The sequence below is a fragment of the Mesoplodon bidens genome (genome assembly GCF_964165515.1).
Source record: "Mesoplodon bidens genome assembly, chromosome: 11".
In the NCBI taxonomy this organism is placed as follows: domain Eukaryota; kingdom Metazoa; phylum Chordata; class Mammalia; order Artiodactyla; family Ziphiidae; genus Mesoplodon; species Mesoplodon bidens.
This window is the reverse complement of record NC_138167.1, coordinates 87,716,605-87,740,801: the sequence shown is the minus strand read 5'-3', so window position 1 is coordinate 87,740,801 and position 24,197 is coordinate 87,716,605.

Sequence of the window (24,197 nt, the reverse complement as noted above, 5' to 3'; positions counted from 1 at the left end):
CTGGGAAGAAAAAGCATATAGGCTACATACTAGTTTTAAAAATAATAAGCATCATAATTTTACATAATTTGTACTACAATGGCTCATATATTGTCTAAGATCACTAACAGGAATTGACTTTCAGTTCTTCCTGTCTTCTCTAATTCATCACATAAGATAGTGCTGGAGTGATAAGCTCACTCACTTACTGAATTCCAATAGTGGAAGTATCATAATATTGGAAGACTTTGCATTTTGATGATTCATAAATATACATCAAGTTTCTAACTACTGACAAGATGAGATCTATGAAATTAATGACCTAGTTAGGTCATAAATTCCCTTACCCATTTTCAAACCTTTTGGAAACATTTGTTTTAATAGAAATTTCTTTGTATAGGAGTGAAGAATGACTGAAGGGACTTCAGGAATAATCCAGTCCTAGTTCTTTGCTTTACTGATAAGAGCCTGAGTGGAAAAAATTTATATATTTTTAAAGTCATTTAGTGGCTTAGAAGCAGAGGCCACAGTGATTCTCAATTTTGGTTGCACATTAGAGTCATCTGGAAAGCTTAAAACAGTGCTCATTTCTGAGTCCTACCACAGAGAATTTGATTTAGTTGGTCTGGGGTGGGCCTGGACACTGGCATTTAAGAAAACCTTTGTATGTGAATTTAACTTGAATGGGCAGTGGGTTGGTGGTTCAGAGCTCAGGACTGCACGGCAGAAATATCTAACTGATTACCCTATCTAAGCCTCATTTTGCTCATCTTTAAGACGGGATACTATGATATCCACCTTAATGCTTTATAGTGATAGCTGAATGACTTAATGCATCTAGAAGGCTAATCACAGGGGCGAGCATGTTGGCAATGCTATAGTTTACAGTTGTAACACCCAGTGCCTAGCTCACCTGACTCCTAGGTGAGTGCATTTTTATGTTGCTTCCACAATTCTTTCTGATCCTTTCCTTTCTGACTTGATGGTCCTCTGCTTTTTTCTCCATTCCTTGGCTTCATTTCCTGTGCTTTTAGAGCTGTGGAGCCAAAAATGGGACAGGGCTTTTCTTGTGCACAGTGTAGGTCCACTTGAGTTTTCTAAAAATTCTGGTCAGAATCTTGTGCTCCGGGGTACTTCCTCTAGCTCCCAACACCCTGAGATATGCTCACATGTTTTTGCATGGCTGATTCCATTTCTGGTGGTGATATGTTAGATGTCTTCTGCATTCCCCTCTCCTCTCCTTTTTGGACAAGACTAGGTGCTTATACTACATGTTCTTGTTACTCTGGAATATCTCTATTACCATCCTTTATATTGTTGCTGATTTGATTGTCTGTCTTTCTCACTACAATGTATGTTCCCCCAGGACAGAGCCAATGTAGATTCTACTCATCATTAGATTCTTGAAGACTAGTACATTGACAATCACATAGGAGACATGCATTTAATATTAAAAACATGTGAAAAGAAGTTGTAAAATGCTAAGAATTGTGGTTGTATCTTTTTTTGGTAGCAATTTTAGCTGGAAAAAAACGAGTGGAAGCTCTTGCTAGTTGTCTTTGGACCCACAAGCAGAGAAGTCCCCATTATTGCAAAAATGTTTGACTAATATGCTCCACAGAGACTAGGGAACTGGTGTACAGGAGGCATACAGAGTAACACACACTCCAATTTTGTTTTTACTATTTCAAAATAGCTGGCTCTAGTCTATGTCACTAAGGAGTCTCCAGTCTTTACGTTTCTCTGTGCATTTCTAAGGGAATCTCTAACCTAAGTAATATGTGGAAAGTTCCGCTACATTGAAGATAATATCTATTACTCTTGGCCCTATTGCTAGAGAGAACTTGATTAGGTAAAGAGTTGTTATTCTTAGCTTACTAACATAAATGGAGTCCAAATGCTGTGGAGTTAAGTCATGCAACTTTAAAGGGGATTTTGAAATTACTCTTTTGTTTCTGGAGAAACAGACATATTTAACATTTACCAATCTCAAGTTCTAATTCATAGCTGGCAGATGAACAGATGACATTTTGTTTTACTTTATTAAAACTTTGAGAAGGAAATTGCAAAATGATGAATTTGAAAATAAAATAGACCCAGGAAAAAAGTTGCAAATGGATAAAAAATATTTCAGTTAATGACAAGGGAAATGATTAGAGTAATATGATTAGAGTAATAATGATTAGAGTAATAATCCCACTGGGATTAAAAGAAAAGTTGTTATATATTAATAAGATGTTATCATATTAGAATGCCTTGGAGTGTTGAATTGTTTTGGTGTAGCCTCATTAAGGTGGAGATGGAAATCTTTATGTACTTACCTTTCCTGTTTTCAAAAACATTTGTGTATATTTATCTCAGTTTAATAATATTCTTTAGACTACTGTTGATGAACTAAGAATAAGCTTTATTTCCTAACACTTGGTGTATACTGAATTTACTTCTGCCCTAGTGAAGATCTGGAGGGAAGAATATGCTTAATTTTATAGGCAAAACCTTTTTCTTATGAAAATGTTCATATGATAGAAGCTAGAGGACAGCTTGGACTTTGAGTTCTGTTTATTACTCTGCCAGGATTTCATTAGGTTTAGACTTAACTTTCATTCCCTTGACTGCTTTTAAGATGTGTAAAATTACTTTGAAGACATTTATTGAAAGTAAGCCTCCTTAAAAGATATATTTAAAAGGGGAAGACCATGATATTTAACAACTTAGTATCCCAGAAGCATTGTATGGTATGTATTAGCTGGGATTGGCTAGGTTACGTTGCAGTAACAAACAACCCTCAAATAGCACTCACTTAAAACAAAGGTTTATTGCTATCCACTGAGAGTTGACTGTGGTCTCTGTTCCCACATTGTTGTCCTTTCTTGGTGACTCAGCCTCTTCTCCGAAACACTGCCATTTATTGTGGGAGAGGCAACAGAGAATATGACGATGTCTATGATGTCTCTTAAAGCTTCTGATTGGAAATGACATTCATAACATCCATTCACTGGCCAAAGAAAACCACATGGCCACACTTGAGTTCATCAGGATGAGGCAGTAACATCCTAATAGTAATTGACAGGAATGTGGAAATAAATATTTGTGAATAGCCCTAAGACCTCAGGTACCCATCAGAGTCTCATTCACTCTCAATTCCGAATCTAGTATCAAGTGTAATTATTAAAATATATTTATTAGCCTTTGCTCCATGCTAACCTAGAAGGCCTGGGTTTATAAAAGTGTTCATAAGGCTTGCCTGTTCAACCAGTATGTGGTGCCTTGCCAGACCCTGTCTCCAGGGTAGTGATTACCCCTCTTGATGGTGCGTGCAATCCTACAAGTGTAGGGCTGTCAACCAGAAAACCCAGGCAAGAAATGAGCCAGCAGAACTGGTGGATGGATATCATAAGCCTGCCTTAGCAGTGATGCAGAGATGAATTCAACTGGTAGAAGAGAAGAGGACATTTTATAAATAAAGACTTAAATTGACTGGATGTAATTTCTAATTGTGAAAATCCACAAAATTTCTGACAGTCAGGAAAAGAGAAGTCAAATTTATTCAAATACTGCCCTAGATTGGAGTTTAACATTTCTCTTAAAAACTGACATTTCCCCTTCCCATTTATCCCTCCTCTTGCTGCTGTACATCCTCCCCCCTCCCCCCCACCTTCTTCAGCAGTTTGCAACCAGTAATCCTGCTTCTATTTTTAGGGTTTTAAATCCTCGCTTCAAAGGTACTCAGGCAGTAGACTGAGAAGACTGTGGGAGTGTGGAGGATTAGCCTCAGGCAGCTGTATGACAAAGCAGTCTATTCACTCCAGATAAGAGTGAAGGAGGTTGAGATGTATAATTCATTTCACATACATCACATACCCCTCTGTGAATATAAAGGGGAGATAGTTACTTTCCTCCCCCACACTCCCACCCTCCCATCCCCAATGCCTGCATTCTACCAGTCTCTTTGATTCCTGCCCTTGGGAAGTAGAGAGAGCCACTACTGAGTGCTGTGATCCTGACATGGGGTTGAATTTGGTCCACTCCAAGCAATTGCATTGCTGGAACTTTGCTTATGCTGCATCATAACCCAGCCTCACCCAGTGATGCATCAGCCATACAGCACTGCACCTACACCTAGTGGGTGGGAGAATGGCTTCCACATCCTTTAGCACCTCGGGAAACATCCTCAATTTCTCGACACATCACAAAGGAATGACTCAGATGAGACACTTCTACTTTATCAGCAGCCTTTAAAGATCTAACTGTGTTCTCTGACTTTCTGCTTTTGGTGTCAAAACGCAAGGCACAGTGCTTTGATGGATTGAAAGGCAAGTCCTATCTTGGGCGCAGAATTTGACGTTTAACTGATTTAAGTTCACACCAATTGTCTGCTGGGATTTCTTCTCCTCCTGGGCACTGATTTGGTAAGGAGGACACATGGGCTTAATTATGTCCTGTGTAAGGGGACTCTGGGTTATGTACTTATATTGAGTAATATTGAATCCTTCTGTATTTAATTTCTTAAAGGAGCCAATTAACCAGTATATTAACCTTTTTTGACACTAAAACTTCATCAAGGGAACAGAATGGAACACATTTGCTTGGTCTCAGGTAGTGATGGCAGAAAGATAAATTCATTAGTAAGCAAAGAGTCTAAAATGAAGATAATCATGAAAACAAGGGGTCAAACTGTTTAATATGGGTAATATGGCTTATTTGTAATTAAAAGAAACTTAAAGCTTAAATACTCTAATTATTATCAGTGTCATCCTTAATAAATGTTTGATGAGGGAATACTCCTTCTAAAAACAGTCTTCTGGGGCAGGAAACACAGTCTTGAATATACTCTTAGTCTTTAAAGTTTATGGCTTATATCCCATGTGTAATTGCATATTTCAAAGACAATCAGGAATTCTATTCCTTCAGTTATATTACTAAGGTTTAGACATCAAGACCATAAGGTTCCCCCTCCGCCCCATATAATTTTTTATCTCAGAAGAAAAATCTTAATCTACATTTAAGGTAAAATCTAAGAAAAAACTATGATCATAGTAAAAACCTACATAAAATTTTAGTATTATTAGAAATATTTCTACACTCTGACAAATGGCATGCTTACTGAAATGACATATGGCAATAAAAATAGCGAACATTTATGGAGTGTTTCCTATGAGTCAGGTGCTATTCCATATTTTAACGTATTAATCCTCAAAATATTCCCATTATGTAGACACTATAATATCCTTACTTTACAAATGAGAAAACTGAACCAAGGAAAGTTTGGTTGATTTGACTATGGTCTCACAGCTGGTGGTTGGCAGGTCAGGAATTAAAATCCAGCAGTGTGAATTCTGATATACTAACATCACACTACCTCATCAATAATATATTATTTGAGAACAATCAAAGAAACACAGACAATCTTTGATGCTTATTAAACATCAGTCACCTTTGATTTCCCTCATTACACTTGAATTTAGATTTCTGAAGGTTAAGATTCTGAAATATTAGGTTTGGCCCTAAGGAAAGAACATAGATAAAAACACAAGTTATCTTTTTGCCTTTCTGAGGCAAAGCTGTTAGTGATAGGCGACACTGGGTAATTTTTTGTGGATATAGAGGCCCTTGAACATAATTTCATTGTGAATATAACTCCAGTGACCACCAACATGGCAAGGAAAATTCCTGATGTATAGAGACATTGGAAGTTGATGATCTACAGTTCAAAATGAGTGCTGGGTTTGTATCTTGATTTAACTAGTAACTTCAGTGCAAGGTTTCCCAAGTATTGGAGCATAAGGGCTCATTTTTCATGACTGAAATATTTTAGGGCATATTATATACAATAATAATTGAGTTTTTAAATTATTTGTGGGTTAAAAAATATAAAATCACAATTTCTGCAATTTCTAAGAAAAGATAACTACTAATTTATGGAGAAAATGATTATGCAGTCAAAAAATGGATTTTATAGGAACTCTAGAGAGAAAGCTGGAAGAACGGGGGCATTGTGGTCAGGGTAAGGTGATTTCAATGCAGGCACAGGCTAGGCTGCTGCCAATTTCCAGAGTGCCCAGTGGAGAATGTGGTTGAGGTGCAGAAAATCACTGGAAAGAAGCAAGGATGGATTCGGCTCCTATGGGGCCTGGAGCTTATACCACTGGGGGAGGATCCTCTTTAAAAAACAGAATACAAACTAAAAATACAAATGACAAGGTAGCCCCTAAGGCCTTGGACAGGGCATATGCAAATGAGGGAGGACCCTGCAGCTTCAGTTTTATTAGTTTCAAGGTAAATACACCCCCTGGAGATCAAAAGCTTGGAAATAAGTCTTCATTGAGGATGCCAAAGTCATCTATCATGGCTCCAGCCCATGAAGTAGAAAGGAAGCCTGAGAACCATGTGCCAAAGCCTTCTGTGAATGAGGGGGAATGAGTGAATGAGAGTTTTCTACATGGAAACAGCAAGGGAGGGAAAGAGGACAGTAATAGCTAAAGTTATTGTGTGCTTAGTATGTGTCAGACACCATTCTAGGCACTTCATTAATTTATTTAATCTTCATAATAGACAATGAGCAGATGCTTTTATTTTACAAATCAGAAACAAGTACGAAGAGGAGATTTTGTAATTTGTCCATGACTACATAGCTAGGAAAATGCAGAGCAGGGCTCTGAACCCCAGCCTTCTGGGTTCTCTCTTTAACAACCATATATGCCAACCGTTATATAAACGAAATGGACAAGCCTAGAAGAAAGAGAATATCGACCATGAAGGGAGGGGACTAAACTTTTGTAGACTGCAATGGGGAGCAAGAGGAAAATTACCGGGGCTTCCCTGGTGGCGCAGTGGTTGAGAGTCCGCCTGCTGATGCAGGGGACACGGGTTCGTGCCCCGGTCCGGGAAGATCCCACATGCCGCGGAGCGGCTGGGCCTGTGAGCCATGGCCGCTGAGCCTGCGCGTCCGGAGCCTGTGCTCCGCAACAGGAGAGGCCACAACAGTGAGAGGCCCGCGTGCCACAAAAAAAAAAGTGGGGTGGGGTGGGGAATACCTTAAAATATATCAGGGCCATCTCCTTAGTCTGTTCTCTGATTTTGACACCACCTCACAGCACAGATTGGAACTTATTTATTTATTTATTCATTTTGGCATTGCAAAAAGTTTTTTACTTGCTTTGCTTTAGTGAGAGGAAAGCTGAAGAGCCACCTTAGGTATCTTTGGATGGGTTAATAATCTCTGAGGCACTGGAAAAATCGTGTCATTTTCCTAAGATAGGAGTGCAAGCAGATGTAGACTTTCCCCAGGCTGTAAATATTGTGTACAACCCTATGATCAGTAGGACAGGCAGGCAGGAACATTTATTGTTGGGAAGGTGAATAATGATTTTATGCCTTCTGTGTTTTGAGGAGACCTTGAGATGGGGAGATTATCCTGCATCATTCAGGTGGGCCATAAATGCTATCACATGTGCTCTTCTGAGGGGATCCAGAGGGAGATTTCATCACACACACACACACACACACACACACAGGGAAGAGGAATAGGCATTATGACCCCAGCCCAGGAGCAGAAAATGGAGTAAAGCAGCCACAAGCCAAAGTGCTGGCAGTCACTGGAAGCTGGAAAAAGCAGGGAATGGATTCTCCCTTAAAGCCTCTGAAGGGGGCACGGTCCTGCTGACTTGACCCCGTGATTTCAGTTCAGTGAAACAGATTTCAGACTTCTGGCCCCAGAACTCAGAAGATAAGATTCTATTGTTTTAAGTCACCAAGTTCGTGGTAATTTGTTACAGCAGCCATGGGAAATTAATACACCACTGTCACCAAAGGCTCAGCCTTGGAGGAGGGAAGTCATTCTCCCAGCGTATCCACAGTGGCCTGTTTAGAGACCTGGATCTATGGGGGTTTGCCTTATCTGTCAGACTGATAGAACTACTTGCCAATAGCCTTATCTGTCCAGTTCATAGGGCTACTTGTCCATAGTTGTACTGAGTGGCCAAAAAATGGTGAGCAGAAGTTAAATCAATCAGACCCCTTGCTCTGACTGCTTGGATTTGGAAACCAGGCCAGCCCACCTTGACTGTAACTGTGTGATCTTGGGAAAATCACCTCATCTTCCTATGCTCCTCCAGATCACACAGAGAAGTGAGCAGGGTATTGAGCCAAACTGGCCCCAGAGTCTGTGCTCCTTCCTGCTACACTATGATGGTTCTCTAATGCTCTTCCTGCCAATATGACAGGTGAAAGCTTAGGTTGGTTAATCAGGAACAAAAAGATATACAACGTATTTGCATTCCAAGATTAAGGAGACATTCCTAAGTGTTCCATTTGTAACTCTAATTTTGACTCAAGTGGTGAAAAAAATTTCCTCAAAAAGATTATTTACACGTTGGGGTTGAACGATGCTGTGAACTTTTTGCTTTGTGCCCTGCCCTGCTTTCCATTTTCCATTACAAATGAATGTTCAGAGATACTCTGTTTCCTTCTTAAATTTCTCTTACTCAAAGAAGTGCGCCCAAAGAGCTCCCTTTGCTACCAATTAACATCAATTGTGACTCAAAATAATATTACTTTAATCTGAGACCGAAGCGCTGGCTTTCAGCTTTAACTTGCCCTATCTGCCACTCAACCGAATACTCTTTCTAAAGGTCACTTAGCCTCCTTTTAATTATATCTTTTTCTATTAATGTTACAGAATAGAAACTTGCTGATCTGTCTGGTGGGCATTTTGATTTGTGTAAGTTGAGATTTGGGAAATAAGATGCTGGCTAAAACTCAAGGTAAACATTTAGCTGATGCTTAAACCTTAGAACCAAAAATGTTTATACCCCCTGGTTTCCCTAGAGAGTGGGGATTGAGAAAACCACAGAAAATAGCTATTCTTGGAAACTCTGCTGCCAGGCAAATGCCACAGGGCAAGGGCCCAGAGAAGCTAGTTTCTCCTCCCATAGCTAAAGGGTGAGCTTGTTCTAACTAGAACTGCTTGGTCAGGTTTTAGAATCCTTGAGGCTGATTGAGAGGGTGAGGGGAGGCTGGGCGAAAAGGAAGATGACCTGAATGACTCTTGGAATTCAATCTTAGGATAGCTGCTCAGTTTTGGTCTGCTCTTGAACACAGGTGGCTTCCTGGAAGCCGTCTCTGCATCTGATGCTTGTTTTTTTCTTGTGTACCCTTTTTAACAGGAAATACAGAGACCACTTGAAGACTACATCTGTTCTGAAGTTTTTGCTTGAAACAGACTCTGGTGGTTTGGGATTAAAGACAATTTTTAGTTAACTAAAACACTTAGTTAACTTAGGATCTGGGATAGAAGTTGAATTGTTATAATTTACCTGATAATACTGAAAATATTAAGGAAGTGTAGTGTTATTCTCAGTAAACACAAAGACACCTTTTCTTTTGAGCCCAGGGTGATTCAATGGCCCTTTTCATCATCTTTGTCCTGTCTCAGGGGGATGTTACAGCACAGGTTTATGTTCTGATTAGGAAAAAACTGCAGTTTACTAAGATGCTGTTTACTATTCAATGAGTCATATCAAAAGCCTCATGTTCTTACACGACGTGAAGAAAGGGGGTCAAGGTAAAAATCATGACTGTAAAAGTGCCAATTCTAAAAACCTAGAGTGGGACAAAAAGGTCAAGTATCTAAGTTCAAACCTTGTTTGGAATGGAACTGCAGCAGATTGCTTGAGACGGACATTGATTTTCCCAGGCAGAGGAATAAGTTGTAGACAATGGGTTGTCTACTATTGAAAAACTTCTACAACATACTAGGTGCAGATGGGTTAGCCTTTAGTATCCAATATACAGCATCATATACACATACATAGCAAATGCACTTTTCCACATTACCCTTAGCCATTTATCTTTGAATTACCACATCCCAAATCCAATATGGGATGTTTTAGAAATGTTTTGATTACATCATAAGATGATGTTTTCACTCAATATATATCTAAAAAATTTCCTTTAATGTACTCTACTGGTTTGGAGTTTCCCTTGATTCCTTTCCAAAGTGGACAAGTTCACTAAGGTTTTGGTGTGGAGCAGCAATGGATGGGAAAATGCCTAACTTTTTAGATACTAAGGGACTGGACTGGGGGTATGAAAAAGAAGGGAGATCATTGATGGAGCTATGTAGTTAGCCCTGGAAGGTAGAAAAATTGGGTTAAAAGTTAAAAGCCAAGCTGAGTGGAACCTTATAGGAAAAGGAGCCATAACTTATGCATCTTAAAGTAACTCAGGTGGGAAGAAGACAAGGAATAGTTGAATGGGTTTAGTAAGGGTATAATTAAATAGTAATGGTAGAATGGATAAGGGTGGAAAAATGAATGAGATAATACATTGTATGTATCAGTGTGCTGTAGGTGGGCATCACATATTTAATGATATGTGAGCTTTATGAGATATAATACTAAAAGCATGTGGTATCGCAACAAATTAGAAATAAAAAAGAAAAACAATCAAAAGGGGATGATTGTTGTTGATAAGTTTCTTTTTGAAATACAGATACTATGATCAGGCTTATGAAATGAGAGAAGACATCTCTGCTAACTGCACCAGTCTAGTAACTCCATGACGTCACATTGTATAATGGAGAAATCTAAAAGAAAGAGTAGTATCACTAACTACTCACTCTCCATTCCAGGAAAATTCCTGAAAAACAAGGTGGCACACATTGCTCAGAAGAGGGGAAAGGGTTTCCCACAATGCAAACAGGATGAGTAAGAGGAAATGTGGGAGTAATAACTGAGTTAAGATTTACCGAAAGAGGGGGCTTTCCTTAAGGATGAGACTCTTGGTTGGTAAATTTTTAATAGGGGGAAAATTCTTAAATGATTGCCAATAGCTAACCTTCAGGATGTGAAGTGCTTTATGGGAACCATGTATCTGCTGGAAGGTGGGCCTGGGGGAATATTACTCTCAAATTCATCTCAACCCACCCACAATTACCTGAAGCCCTTCACTGCTCTAGATCAGGAAGGAGTTACTTAGGGTCCCTGACTATCCTTTAAACTCTAAATCTGGGTCCTGAGGGTGAGAAAGAAAGAGAGAGAGAGAAAGAGAGAGAGAGAGGCAGAGAAGAATTCTGGTATTTTCAAGTCTGATAGTTTAATATACAAAGGGAGATGCATAAAAGGAGGAACATAAAAAGAAGAGCTGAAGACTGGAAGGACATACCTAGAGCTAGAAATACACTTGACCCTTTTCTCGCCCATATGGCATGGCTGCCATTTTAATCAATACTTGACTAAATGGTAGAAAGCAATTACAGTAAGTGCTCAATTTAATCACTTTGCATCCACATACAGACCCATGGGATTTTTCTTACATATTTCATCATACAAAGTGTCCACAATTCTCTGCCTTGCAGAAGTACATGTTTCCTGAAAGGATATGTAGGTGGTTTTCCGACTCAGTTTCTGGATAGTTAAACTAATTTCTGTTGTCCCATATTTCTGCTGTTTGCTTTTGAAAAAGGGCAAAGCCAGGTCTGGTTTTGCATTCTATAGGAAGTTTGCTTTATCCATTTGGGAAATCAAGACTACATCTTTATGGGACTAGAAGTTCTGGGGAACTCATTCCCTCCAGGTCCCGTTCTTAGTGATCTCATTTCAGCAAGTAAAACCTAAGGTCAGTTGATTGTAAAAAAAAAAAAAAATAATAATAATCCAGACTTTTATTGCTCTTATGTTCAGCGGCTTCATTTTGTGCCCAGCTCCAGACTGTGCGCTTCTCCCATCCCATATCAAGCTGATTTGCAAATTCACACACTTGGCCCAAAGTACAGAATAACTGATGACTGAGTATAAACCCATCACCACTCTTGGAAAATATAATTCATGAATGTATTCCTTATTCAAAAGAAACACTTTTCTCAATCTTCTCTCCCCAACAATTCATCCAGTCAAGCTTTCTCATACTTGGGTTTCAACCAACATATAACTTTATCTGGGATGATTTCCCTCTCTCCTTCCCGTACCCAACAGTGAGTCACTTGATCCTATTTCATTCTAGAGAATTCTGTGCTTTTCCTCCTCCATCACCTTTACCATACTGTATTGTAATTATCTGATAACCTTATTTATAAGTTACAGGGAACAGTTCCCATTTAATCTTTAGCCCCTGATCTAACACTTAAAAATAATAGGAGGTCTAAGGAAATCTTGAATAAATAATATGTATCATTAAAAACATTACTATATGCCAGTTACTGTTCTAAAAGTTTTACATGTATTAACTCATTCAAACTTTAAATAACTCTATGAGGTATATATCATTAATATTTCCATTTTACAGATGGGAAAAACTAAGGCACAGTGAGATTTCATAATGAGTCTAAAGTTTCCTAGTTAGTAAGTAGTTAGAGCAGGGCCAGTTTGCAAAAGTAAAAGGTATAGGATAGACAAAAAGCAGCAGGTGTGCATTACATATTCAATAGAACACAAAGTGGGTTATTCAAATTATCTAATAATCAAGATTTGGAGATCCTGAAAGGTATGTTTGTATGAAATGCTCAAAATACATTCTACTTCACAAACTAAACATTTGGATTGGTATTTTATGCACTATCACATTTATGTATTAAGTTCTTCAAATGTATTTTTTTTTTATGCAAATAAAGCCAATCAACCAAACATTTTTCTCCCCAGTTCAGGCTCAAGTCAGCAGTCATAAACCCTTAACTGTTAAGTTATGTTATTTTTGAGAACTGATGTGACATGTCCTAGATTTCAAAAGTAGATGCTGCAGAGAACCAGACGAACTTTTGAATAAACATCCATATATAGGGCATAAACATTAAGGGAGAAGGGGGAGGGGCACAGTCACCTGATTAGGATCAGATCTGGACCACTGCCACCTGGTGCTTTGAGTCAACCACCTGCCACCACACACTCACAGAAACACACTCATGAGAAAAAACATTTGCTGTGGTGTTACTCCCCCTAAAGATCCTAGTAACAAATTGTTCCTGCAATACTTTAAGGCCACCCACCCATGTTTAAAAAAATAATGATAATAGTAAAAAGTAAGACAGATGGTAGGATTGGGAAAGAGATAAAAGGGGGAAACAACAGAGGAAACATCAATAGAAGGCAGACACACCAGAACGGTCTGTAAATGAAATGGAGAGAAGTAAAGGGCAGATCAAGAGCAGTGGAAATTAAAAATGACGGGTAATAAGAGAAAAGAGAAAATTTGATACAAAGATAAGATAGCATGAAGAAGAAAAAAATTTAAGCAAGAAATAAAAGACAATAAAACTTTGAACTACTTATGAAACAGTGAAATCGTCAAACATAAAAGGACAGAGGGAAAACACTAGTAGAGATAAAGAATGGCAGATTAAAGAAAGCAGATGAACTAAGAGATTAGTCTTGGAGTAGGGGGGTTGAGTTTTTTAATAACAAAATTGGAATGCCATATTATTTTATTCAGGATAATCAAGGGAGTGTAAGGTTGGAATTTTTTTCTAATTAATGTAATTGGGAGTATCCAGTATCCTAGATGTACAACTCATTTCTCTTCCCATTCTTTTCCTTCTGTGCAATACTTATGGTCTTTTTTGGTATTTTTTTCTTGCTTCATTAAAATAGTTTTAATTACCTCTGCTCCCTTGAGAGGCTTTCGAATTTGCACCTGGAATTTTGTGGATGTAGTGTGTCCCAAACTGAATACTTTTTTAGAGAATTTCATTATTACAGCATTCTTTGTAACCATATTGAGAAGACACAGCTTAGGGTTGTGTATTCAGGTGATTATTGATATTCAGGTATCCTCGTAATTCAAACCAGAGTTCCCAAGATATAAAACAATAACAAAAGCAGCAGAAGCAATTATAATACCTAACACGTATTTCATTTCACGTTTTTTCTTTCAGTTGAAGTATAGTTTACTTACAATATTACATTAGTTTTAAGTGTACAACACAGTGATTCAATATTTTTATAGATTATACTCCATACAAAGTCATTATAAAATATTGGCTATATTCCTTGTGCTGTATATTACATCCTTGTAACTTATTTATTTTATACCTAGTAGTTTGTACCTCTTAATCCTCTTCACCTGTCTTGTCCCTCCCCTCTTCCCTCTCCCCACTGGTAACCACCAGTTTGTTCTCTATATCTATGAGTCAGTTTTTGTTTTGTTATATTCATTCGTTTTATTTTATAGATTCCACATGTAAGTGAAAACATACAGTATTTGTCTTTCTTGTCTGACTTATTTCACTAAGAATAATACCCTCCAGGTCCATTCATGTTGTTGCAAATGGCAAAATTTCATTTTTTATGGCTGAGTAATATTCAAATGTGCGTGTGTATATGTGTGTGTATATACACACACACACACACACACACACACATACATACCACATCTTCTTTATCCATTTCATATTTTAAAAAGCACTTTAACACACATGATCTTCTTTTATTCTCTGAACAATGGTTTTCGGAGGACAGGATTTGATAGATATGTCATTTGAGCTATGAAATGTGTATGAACTTCCTCAAGGCACTCAGCTAGTGACTACCTTGTCATCTGACTCTAACTCTGGCAAACATCTTTTCACCAGTAATCCTCCTATTCTTGTTGAGAGAAGGAAGGGTTTCTTTTCTTTGTTCTAAAGTTTAACAATGGAGTGGTGAAAAGTTTGAATATGGTATGCACAAAGCTTGGAAGTTGTTATGACCTTCCTTCCTAATGGGAATTCCTTTGGAGAGGGATTGTTTGCTTCTCCCTGAGTGATCTCATACATTTAAAAATTTTCTGGCCAGGTTGTAAAGGAATTTATTGAGAAGTCCTTACCTTAAAGGCTTGACAACTTCTTCTATGGCTTCTTCTTCCATTTCCAGATTCTGTTATGTATTGCCATGCTGAGAGCAATACTTCCTTTGGTGATATACACGAATGCACCTATAAATTTTTAAAAGAATGAAGAATTTCAATCCTTTGAATGTCTGATCTATGAAAAGTACTGCACAGTGTCTCGCTAGGTATAGAAAGATAAATAGGATACTACCTCTGCTCTTAAGAAGCTTTCCAATTACAAGTATTATCAAGTATTGGAACTGTACTCTGGAAAGACACTCATTCATTTATCTATTCAATAAATAATTATCTGGTTTGAACTATGTATCAGGCCCTATGTCTAGACACTGAGGATACAAGGAAGATACCATCTTGCTTTCATGGGGTTTATAGTTTGGGGGAGTATGCCATGCATATTACTTTTGCTTTGATACTATGGCAGCTGCCCATAATTGGTTATGGATAATTCCAACTATTTCTCAAGCTTAACTTTCTTCTATTTAAGAGAAAAGCAGTCCTAGAGCAACCTCTTTGATGGGTGTACATCTCTGTAACTTCTATATTTGAAATCTGGAACATTTACTTTTGGTTTTCAAAAAGGAAGTACAGCTTGGCTTCTAACAATTTGTTTTCAACCTGAACTGGAAAAAAACTGACCTAGTTCATCAGATTTACTTAAAATGGAAGGAAACAATGATAGAAATTGTAGGCAAATGTCTGGACCGTTTAACTTGATTTTCATGGACTCAATGGCTTTTAGAGCAGCAAGACTTAGTCCAGTATTCAAACTCTGTAGATCAGAAAATTGTTGTGTAGATGGGAGGTAAGGGGAGAGGCAAAAAGACAAATTAGGAGGACTTTTCAGCAATCTAGGCAAGAGTAATTAATGGTTCACCTTGGCTGGCATCTGTGAAATGGAGAAAGAAGGCGATAAAAACAAGAGAGATTATGGAGGTAAAATCTGCAGTAATTGGAACTGATAGTGAGAAACAAAAGAGGACGTGAGACTACTCTGAGTTTTTTGAGCCTGGTACCATTACCAGAAATACAGACCACAGAATGAGAAGTTATTGAAAAGAAATTATAGGTAGATAGAAACTACATTGCTGTGGGACCCAATAACTTAAAAAGAATATAAATAAGTCAACAGGATGTCCTGACTGAATCTAAGCAGGCATTGGGATTATAGGGCTAGGCACCTCTGCCCACCTGAGGTCCACAGGCATATGTTGATAAGTATGTGAGCTTCTTGGGGTTTTGGCTGAAGAGGAAAGAGATGATGGTGAAAGTGTACTTGGAAAAGAGAAATGGAGGACATGATGGAGCTTCTTCCTCAGTGTTGCTGCTGGGCTAAGTTGATTATTGATAGAGAGAGGGCAAGCAAGACCATATATAAAGGGAAATAGGAAGAAAATACAGAGAAAAAGAGGAGAAATATTCACTGCAGCAGAAATACTGATTTAGCCCATGTGAGACTGACCCTGGAGACTCTCAGAAGTATTTGGGTGGGTAGAGGGAGCTCTCTTGGGAGATGGAGGTCTTCCGTTAGTGGATGGGGACAGGAACTAGGAAATGCAAATTATTATTATCAATATGACTTTTTTGGTTTAATAGGTTGAGGAGGCCTAGAGAAAGCTGTTTTAGATAACAAGAGCTTCTGAAAGTTAAAACTATTAAACCAACACACAATGTATCAGAATAGAGACATAAAAAATGGATTCCCTGACCAACTGGACTGAGACTTAACTTTACCTATCTAAAGAAATAGGTTAATTTGAAAAGAGATTGATCATCCATGGAAGCCTGGGTGTGGGGAGGGGGGCAATAACTTCCAATTATTGAGTGCTTACTCAATGTGAGAAATTGTGCTAGGTATTTTATTAATCCTTATAACAGTTCCCAAAGGTAGATAACGATATATATATTTTTCAGACTCAAATCTCTTACTCTTAAGGACTGTGCAAGGGAGAAGTATAAGTCAACATATTTCAAGTATTATGACCCGATCATCAAAATTATCCTTATTATGAAGATGGATATGTTAGCATATCTGGACCTGGACACACTAAATATTGAATCATCTGACTATGCCCCTTGTTCTGATTCTGTGGCCATCAAGTAACTTTCTGAATATAATATGGCTTCCTAGCCCTTGACTAGTTGACACTACTCTTCCATATACTATGGTGTTTGTTTCTGTCTTTGAAAATTATTTGGTGTACGGACATAGTGAATGTGGGAGTTGATTCTACCTAGTGTATGTGGGAGTTGATTCTACCTGGGAGCACAAGCTCATTCTTCGTCTGTTTAAAACATCGGGCGATACACTGAGGACCAAGCTAATGTCACCCCATGAGGACTTTGAGAAGTAAACCAAATGATATTTTTATTCATTCATTTACATATCCATTTGTTATTCTGAATGACTTCTATGTAGGAAGCACAGACACTGAACAAATCGTTGTACAGTTAAAACAAGTAAAACTTTTACAACTGTTGTAAGCCCGATGAAGAACTTCAGGGTATAATGAAGGTGTGTAAGGAGCGACCTTACTTGATGAGGGGAGTCAAAATTTCCCTGCTGAAATTTCTCTGAATTGCATTTTGAATTGTTTTCTTAGACCTCATTAGATTTTTGGAGTTCTTAATTGCTAGGATAGTCAATTAGAAATGATCAGCAAGTGGTCTAAAATATGTTCCTGGAAGTTAGAAGAGAGAATAAGTTAGAATATAGTGTCGGTAATTAAAATGATGGGAGTGGATGACGCAGACACAAAGAGGAAAAGACAGAGCCCTTGGGGCACTTAATACTTAGAGGGTAGGAAGAAACTGAGGAACTGAGGAAAGTAGAAAAATTAGAAGAGTAATCAGAAAGGAAGAAGTGTAAGCATAGTTCAGTATCATAATATTCAAGGGGAGGATAAGGTTTAAAAGAGCCAAGAAAAATTGTCAGGATCAAAAGCTACAGACACGTAAATAGATTGAGGGCAGGAACTAAAGGTTATGGCAGAGACTATTAATGAGCTATAAAATATTCTGCCCTTCTTTTTAATAGACGAATGTTTTCCTGGTTCTTAGCTGGACACAATGTTGCCCAGTTAAAGGATTACATATCCTCACCCTTTTTGCATCTCAGTGTGATCATGTGACTAGATCTGACCGATGAGATAATGAATCATTGCATGGAAACTCTGATAAGTATCCTTAAAAGAGAGGTAGCATTTCTTTCTTTTTCTCTTCATTTACCTATTTGCTTGGGATGTTAGTGTGATGTTTGGAGATATAATAATCGTGTTGAGCCCTAGAAGCCTGGGGCCACATCCTAGGTGGCCACATCTTAGGTGCTATAGGGAGCTTGAAGAGGTCCTGCATCTTTTCCCTATTTTCTCCATCCTGAGTGAAGGAGTTTGCTGTGGATAGAAGAGACGGCATTGATGGAATCTTTGAGATGTGGGTAATGATGAAATATTGTGGAAGATAATGACAACCGTTCCTCCATTTTTCTGACCAACTAATGATGACACTTTCTGTCTTCCTTGATTTCAGGAAAGATAATAAAGGTCATAAAAAATACCTTTAGTCTTGCTCTGCAGCTTACTATTAAGTTTTTGAAAGTAAGTTTTCCCCTTTTCTCATCTCTTTATTTCTCCATGGTGTCTAGCAGAGGTCATATCAGATGGTATAAACTCATGTCTATTCCACATGACCATGACTCCTGGGGCTGAACAGACCATGGTGCAGTGTGGGGGGACACCTGACCCAAGTTGGTGCAATCTTACTGGCTCTTTCAGAACCTTGGAATTGGGATTCAGAGATGCCTGTTACTTGAATGAGTGTACTTGGGAGGTACAAGGCATCAACTGCCCTGTACACATGTAGACAAACATAGACAGCAGATCTTGAGAGAGAATGATAAAGCAGACATGCAGAAGAAAGACCACGTGTTCCTTGAGGTAAAGCGGGGGATAGAGATAGAGATAGATTGAGAAAGAGGGAGGGAGTGAGGGAGAGGGAGAGAGAAGGACAGAGAATGAGAATGGAAAACTGGCAAAGTAGCTGCTTTGCTTTCTGACAGCTTTTGCAATCTGGTTCCTCCAGGCCCTGAGAGCTTCCTACACTTCCGGACACACTTACTCAAGATATTCTGAAGAGTGTCTGTAACTTGCACAACAAAAAATATCTTTATCCAGGATAATTATCCCCTGCCATTCCACAGAGATCTTCCAAGGGAAATCAATAAGCCCACTTAACCCAATCTCAGAATGGTCTGATTTTCGTTTTGTGACCGGTGATAATGGTCCAAAGGAGTGTTTTGAAGATTCTAGGGGAGACATGGAGGTGTAGAACTATGCACATAGATGGAAACAGAAGTCTGGCACTTGAGCATGTGCCTGGTGCTGGAGTTAGACGTGATGATGGAAGCGGTGAGAGTGGATAAAATGATCAATTCCTAATTTTTCCAAGTGCAAACACTCAAACAATCAAAGCATTGTGAAAAGAAAAAATAGGTGCATTTCTAACTTTCAAATAATTATAATCCAGGCAGAAAGAAGTAAAACACACACATGTACACCTAGGTTAAAACACAAGGCAGTAGTAACAGAAGAGCTAAGTGAGTGTTATAGATTATAAGCATTATAAGATTCAAAGGAGATAGCTATTAGTGCTGGGCTATGGTTTTCAGGTATTAAGGAGGGCAGGTTTGATTTAGGCTGGGGACGACAAGTTGGCATTCATAATGGAAAGTGAAGCCGACTTAAGGTCAGCTTTTCCACTGAGTAGTTATGTGATCGTGAGCAGTCACTTTACATTTCCACCTCCACTGCAGTTTCTTCCTCTATAAAATGAGGGCTTTGAATTGAATTTGTTAATTCATTCAGAACATCCGTTTTAAGTGTCTGCTACAATGCACAGAGCTAGGAATAGTAAATAACTAAAAGACCTAGTCTTTATTCTCAAGGAATTTATTTATAGCTTAGGAAGGGAGATTTAAGTGCAAATAAATAACAGTCTTCTAAAAAGCTAATTGCTATAATGTAGCTATGAACGAAGAACTGTGGGAGGCACCTAAGCGGCCTACACGTAAGGAAACACTCCAATGAGACCATGTTTGGATGAACAAGAGTTGATAGATGATTCAGGTAATGATGGAACCTTCCAGAGAGGGAAGAATTGCCCCTATCTTTGCGTCTCTGGTAGCAATAATATTTTATATTTTTTTGTCTCTGCTTTGTTTGGAAGAGCAGGAAGGGAGTGAAAAAATGTAGGGTGGGAGTATGGGTATGAATTAATGAAGAGGAGATGGAAGGATGTAATTTCCTGGACTTCCTCAATCTCCTAATATGTATCCAAAGTTAATTCCATGAAGGAGAACACATGAGAACACAAGAGAAAGCAGGTAATTAAAACATCTGCCACCTCTAAATTTCTGTCACACAAGGTCTTAGAGATGATGCAAAAATGGTGTATTCATGTCCTTTGTAGACATTTAGGAATCCCATTCAGAGGCAGTAGGTGCAGTGTTTAAGAGTTTGAGCTTTGAAGACGGATCACTCAAGTTTACGTCTCAACATTCCCACTTAGTAGTTGTAATATTCTAAAAAATTCCCACTGTTTGGGGACTTAGATTTTTTTATCTGTAAAATGGAAATAATAAAAACAGGTACTTCCTATTGTGATAATTAAATGGGTAAAACATATAAAGTGCTTCAAACCAGCTCAGCACATAAAAGCATCAAAGTATTAGCTATTACTACCTGTTATTCCATAGGGTCCACTGAGGATGAAGTAAGGCATTGGAGATATGCCTTCTTGGTGAGTAACCTGATGATGATGATCAGCTTCCCTGTCTATGGCCTTCAATGAGGACAGCTTAGAATCCATTTATTTAGTCATGAGACAAAGTGTGTTAAATGAGACCCTAATCTAGGCATTGTGGATCATATAAAAGGAAAAATAAGCAATACAGTTCAATATTTCTAAAACTGGGCAGTACATGTTAAATATCAAATGATGCTTAGGAGTTCAGAGGAGACAGATGTTACTTCTGCCTGGAACATCCAGGGACTATTTCCTGGGTGGCATCAGAAGTGTATGATGACAGACATCACTACAGGGATGAAAGTTAGGATGTGCCTCAGCCTTTTTGTGTACTCCCTTTGCATTCACAAGCCTTTCTTCCTTCTCCTCTGTGCTTTTAGAGCAAAATCTGAGCCAACCGACCCAGGATGTTGGAGGAGAGTCAAGGCTGGGAAAGTACCGTGGACTGTGTTAGCAATCAACAGAAAAGATATTTTTAAACAAAAGTGGTTTTCCAAGCTTCCATGAAAAGAAACAAAAGACTTTTCTAAATGAATCCCAGTTAGAAACTGTTCTTGTTCTGTTACTTTTACGTCACTGAGACTAGTCAGCACTTAGAAATGGTTATTTTCCTGTCTACATCCCCGCATAGATACTTCTCCTTAGAATGACATTAACAGCATTAGCGTTCAACCCCATGCACTGCTCTCCCTCCAAGGGCAGTGACTTGCAAAAACAATAAAGATATCTCCACTCTGTCTCGCTCTCTCTTGATTATACTGCAGGCACAACCTGTGTGGGGAAACAATCTCCTGGATCATACTGAAGGTTTGCACAGATGGAAGATTAGTGGGAGGAGTTGCCAGCTACTTCCCTGCCAACTTGTTAGTGCTGGAGACATTATCCTCTTCTTGTGCCAGTTTAATAGAGGATCAGTCGTAAAGATTCTCTGTAGGCTCAGCAACATAATTATTATCTATGGTCTCTGCATTAATTGTGAGAAAACATCATGGTCTGAATCTGCCCAATTTCAAATGCCAAACTGTGCCCACGTTCAGCCCACAACTGGACCTGGAAACTCAATAGGCCCTTAGCATTGCTACTGCTATCATCATGGCGGGTGTTAAGTATACCTTTGCCTAAGCCACGATGTGTAACCCTTGTCATACTGCTTCTGTGTGTAAGGGTTACTTCCTCTGTTTCCTGGACCCTTTCCAACACCAGTGTCCTTGCAATTCAAAATTATTAAAAAGGTAAAAATCTATGTCACACTTAGTTCTAATACTTGGTCCAGAAGTGCCAAGCCCCTGCAAATTTGGAAAACAAACTACTTAACAGATGGGCCACATACAGTTTACAACATGTGCAGTGTGGGAGGTAGTATGGCTCCAGGGGAGAAACAGAAGACTGGAAAATTGGGAGCTCAGGGTTTTTGAATTTGCTCTTGTTTTTTTCTCGTAGGCATATCACGTAAGCTTATAGTTTTCGTTTCTCTCACATTACCTGATATCTTAACCTTTTAAGTGAGTAAGTAATAAAAAAATCAGGAAAATGTTCTCCTAATATGACACAGCATCAAAATGTTTATTGCTACTACTAGGATTATGTGCAACTAGTATCAAACTGTTAATAAAATACGGCTGCAGGATCTAGAAAAATCCACCATGTTATTTTAGATCTAAGATACAATTTTCTGTCATTGAGGGCAGGCATATAACTGGTGAGCTATTGTCACCGAAGAAAAGGATGTTGCCAGCCTTGGACAAATCACTGGCAAATGACTGGATTATGACTTCAAAAGCTGAATTTCCAACATGCCTCCTAAGTGGCCTCTGGAAACTTAAGAGATGGTAGAAGATTTCTATAACAAAGTTATTATGATATGAATTTAATAACAAAGTTTCTCAAACATGGATGATCATCAGTTTTGTTCAGGGGGACCATTAAAAATATAAAGGTCTAAGACTACCATATGCCTGCTGATTGGGAGTTTCTGGAGGTAAGGCTAAGAAATCTATATTTTGAAAAAGTTTCCTAAATAATTCCAGTGACCAGTCATACTTCAAATCTGTCACAATTCATAAAAGTATATGAATCAACAATAAAAGTTTTGACTACTTTGAGGCTGACTGAAATTCCAAGAAAGGAGAGAAATACAGTTGTTGTTAAGGACAGAGGATTGGCTTAGGAGAAGATGGAAGAGAGACACAGGAATGTCAAGAAGAGGAATCCATGGCTCAGCCACAGAGGAGGTAGAAAGGAAGTCATTGAGAGTAATAGTCCTGAAGGTGAAGGCAGAAAGAGAAATTCAGCAGTATAAGTAGAGAAAGATGTCTTCAGAGAGTTTAAATATATGTGCCACTTCTCTTATAGAACTTATTACATTTTGCTTCCATTTTTACAATGTCTCCTCTTTCTAATCCATTTCCCAATCTGAATTTAGAGTGCTCTTTTAAGAATTCAAATTTGAATCATGATCCTGCCTGGTTTAAAGCACTACAGCAGCACTCCATTTCTTTCAGGATCAAACGCTAAGCGTTGTCCTGTCTAGAAGCTGATTTGGGCATACCACTTCAGCCAGTTTGCTCCTTCTGTCTGATTGCTGATTACTTTGCAGGCATACTGACCTTCTGTCATTCTTGAGACGCATCAAATTCCTTACTACTTTGGGGCCCTCATACATATTGTCCTTTTCCTGGAAGAATTTTCCCCTTTCTCCTACCAGCACTATTCACCTGGTAGATTTCTGGTCATTCCTTACATCACAGATGACAGGTTACTTAATCAGAGAGGAATCCTCTGATAATTCAGTTTAAATTAGGTCCCCTAATTATACTGACATGGTACCCTATATTTTCTTGATAGCACTAATCATAATTTATAACTTCATATTTACTTGCTGGACTACTTAATTCTACAATAGAGAGAGAGAGGTTCATATGGGCAGTCTATTGTATATGGTGTCAACCACACTGCCTAAAACATAATATGTGCTCAATAAATAATTGTTGAAATAATAAATGAGTGCATCATAAATGTTAAGAAGCCAAAAAAACAATCAAAGGAAGAAAGATGGTTTTCTTTATTCTTTCAGTGTGCCATATATACAATGCCACACAAGTGTCTAAGGGGACACAAAGATGAATCACATGGTTGGAAAAGATAGATAAGCAAAAGTGTATAATAAGAATGAATGAAGTGAATTGTATGACAGAGGTACAACATCCAGGAGTAACTAAATTTGGTTCATAGATCTGGGTAAGATTGGCCCAGTGGAGGGCATTTAAACTGGGCCTGAAAGCTATGTAAGATTTCAGTAGTAGAATGTAGCAAACATTGAAGTTTCTGACTTAGATCATAGTCTCTCTCTGTTAAACTGATTTCCTCTCTTTTCTGTTAGGCGAGACACTTATTAGGGGAGAGCAAAACAAAACAGATCTCCGCTTCAGCCCACCAATCATAATTAATTCGATTTGAATTGACATCCTGATCCAAGATGGTCAATCAGTTTCTCTCTCCCTGAGATTTGTAGTTGAGACTTTAAACTTCCTGGCAGTTAGCAGCAGGTGTTGGACCTGTTAGGACAGGTTAACTTAGAGTTTAAGGTGACTATATTATTATTT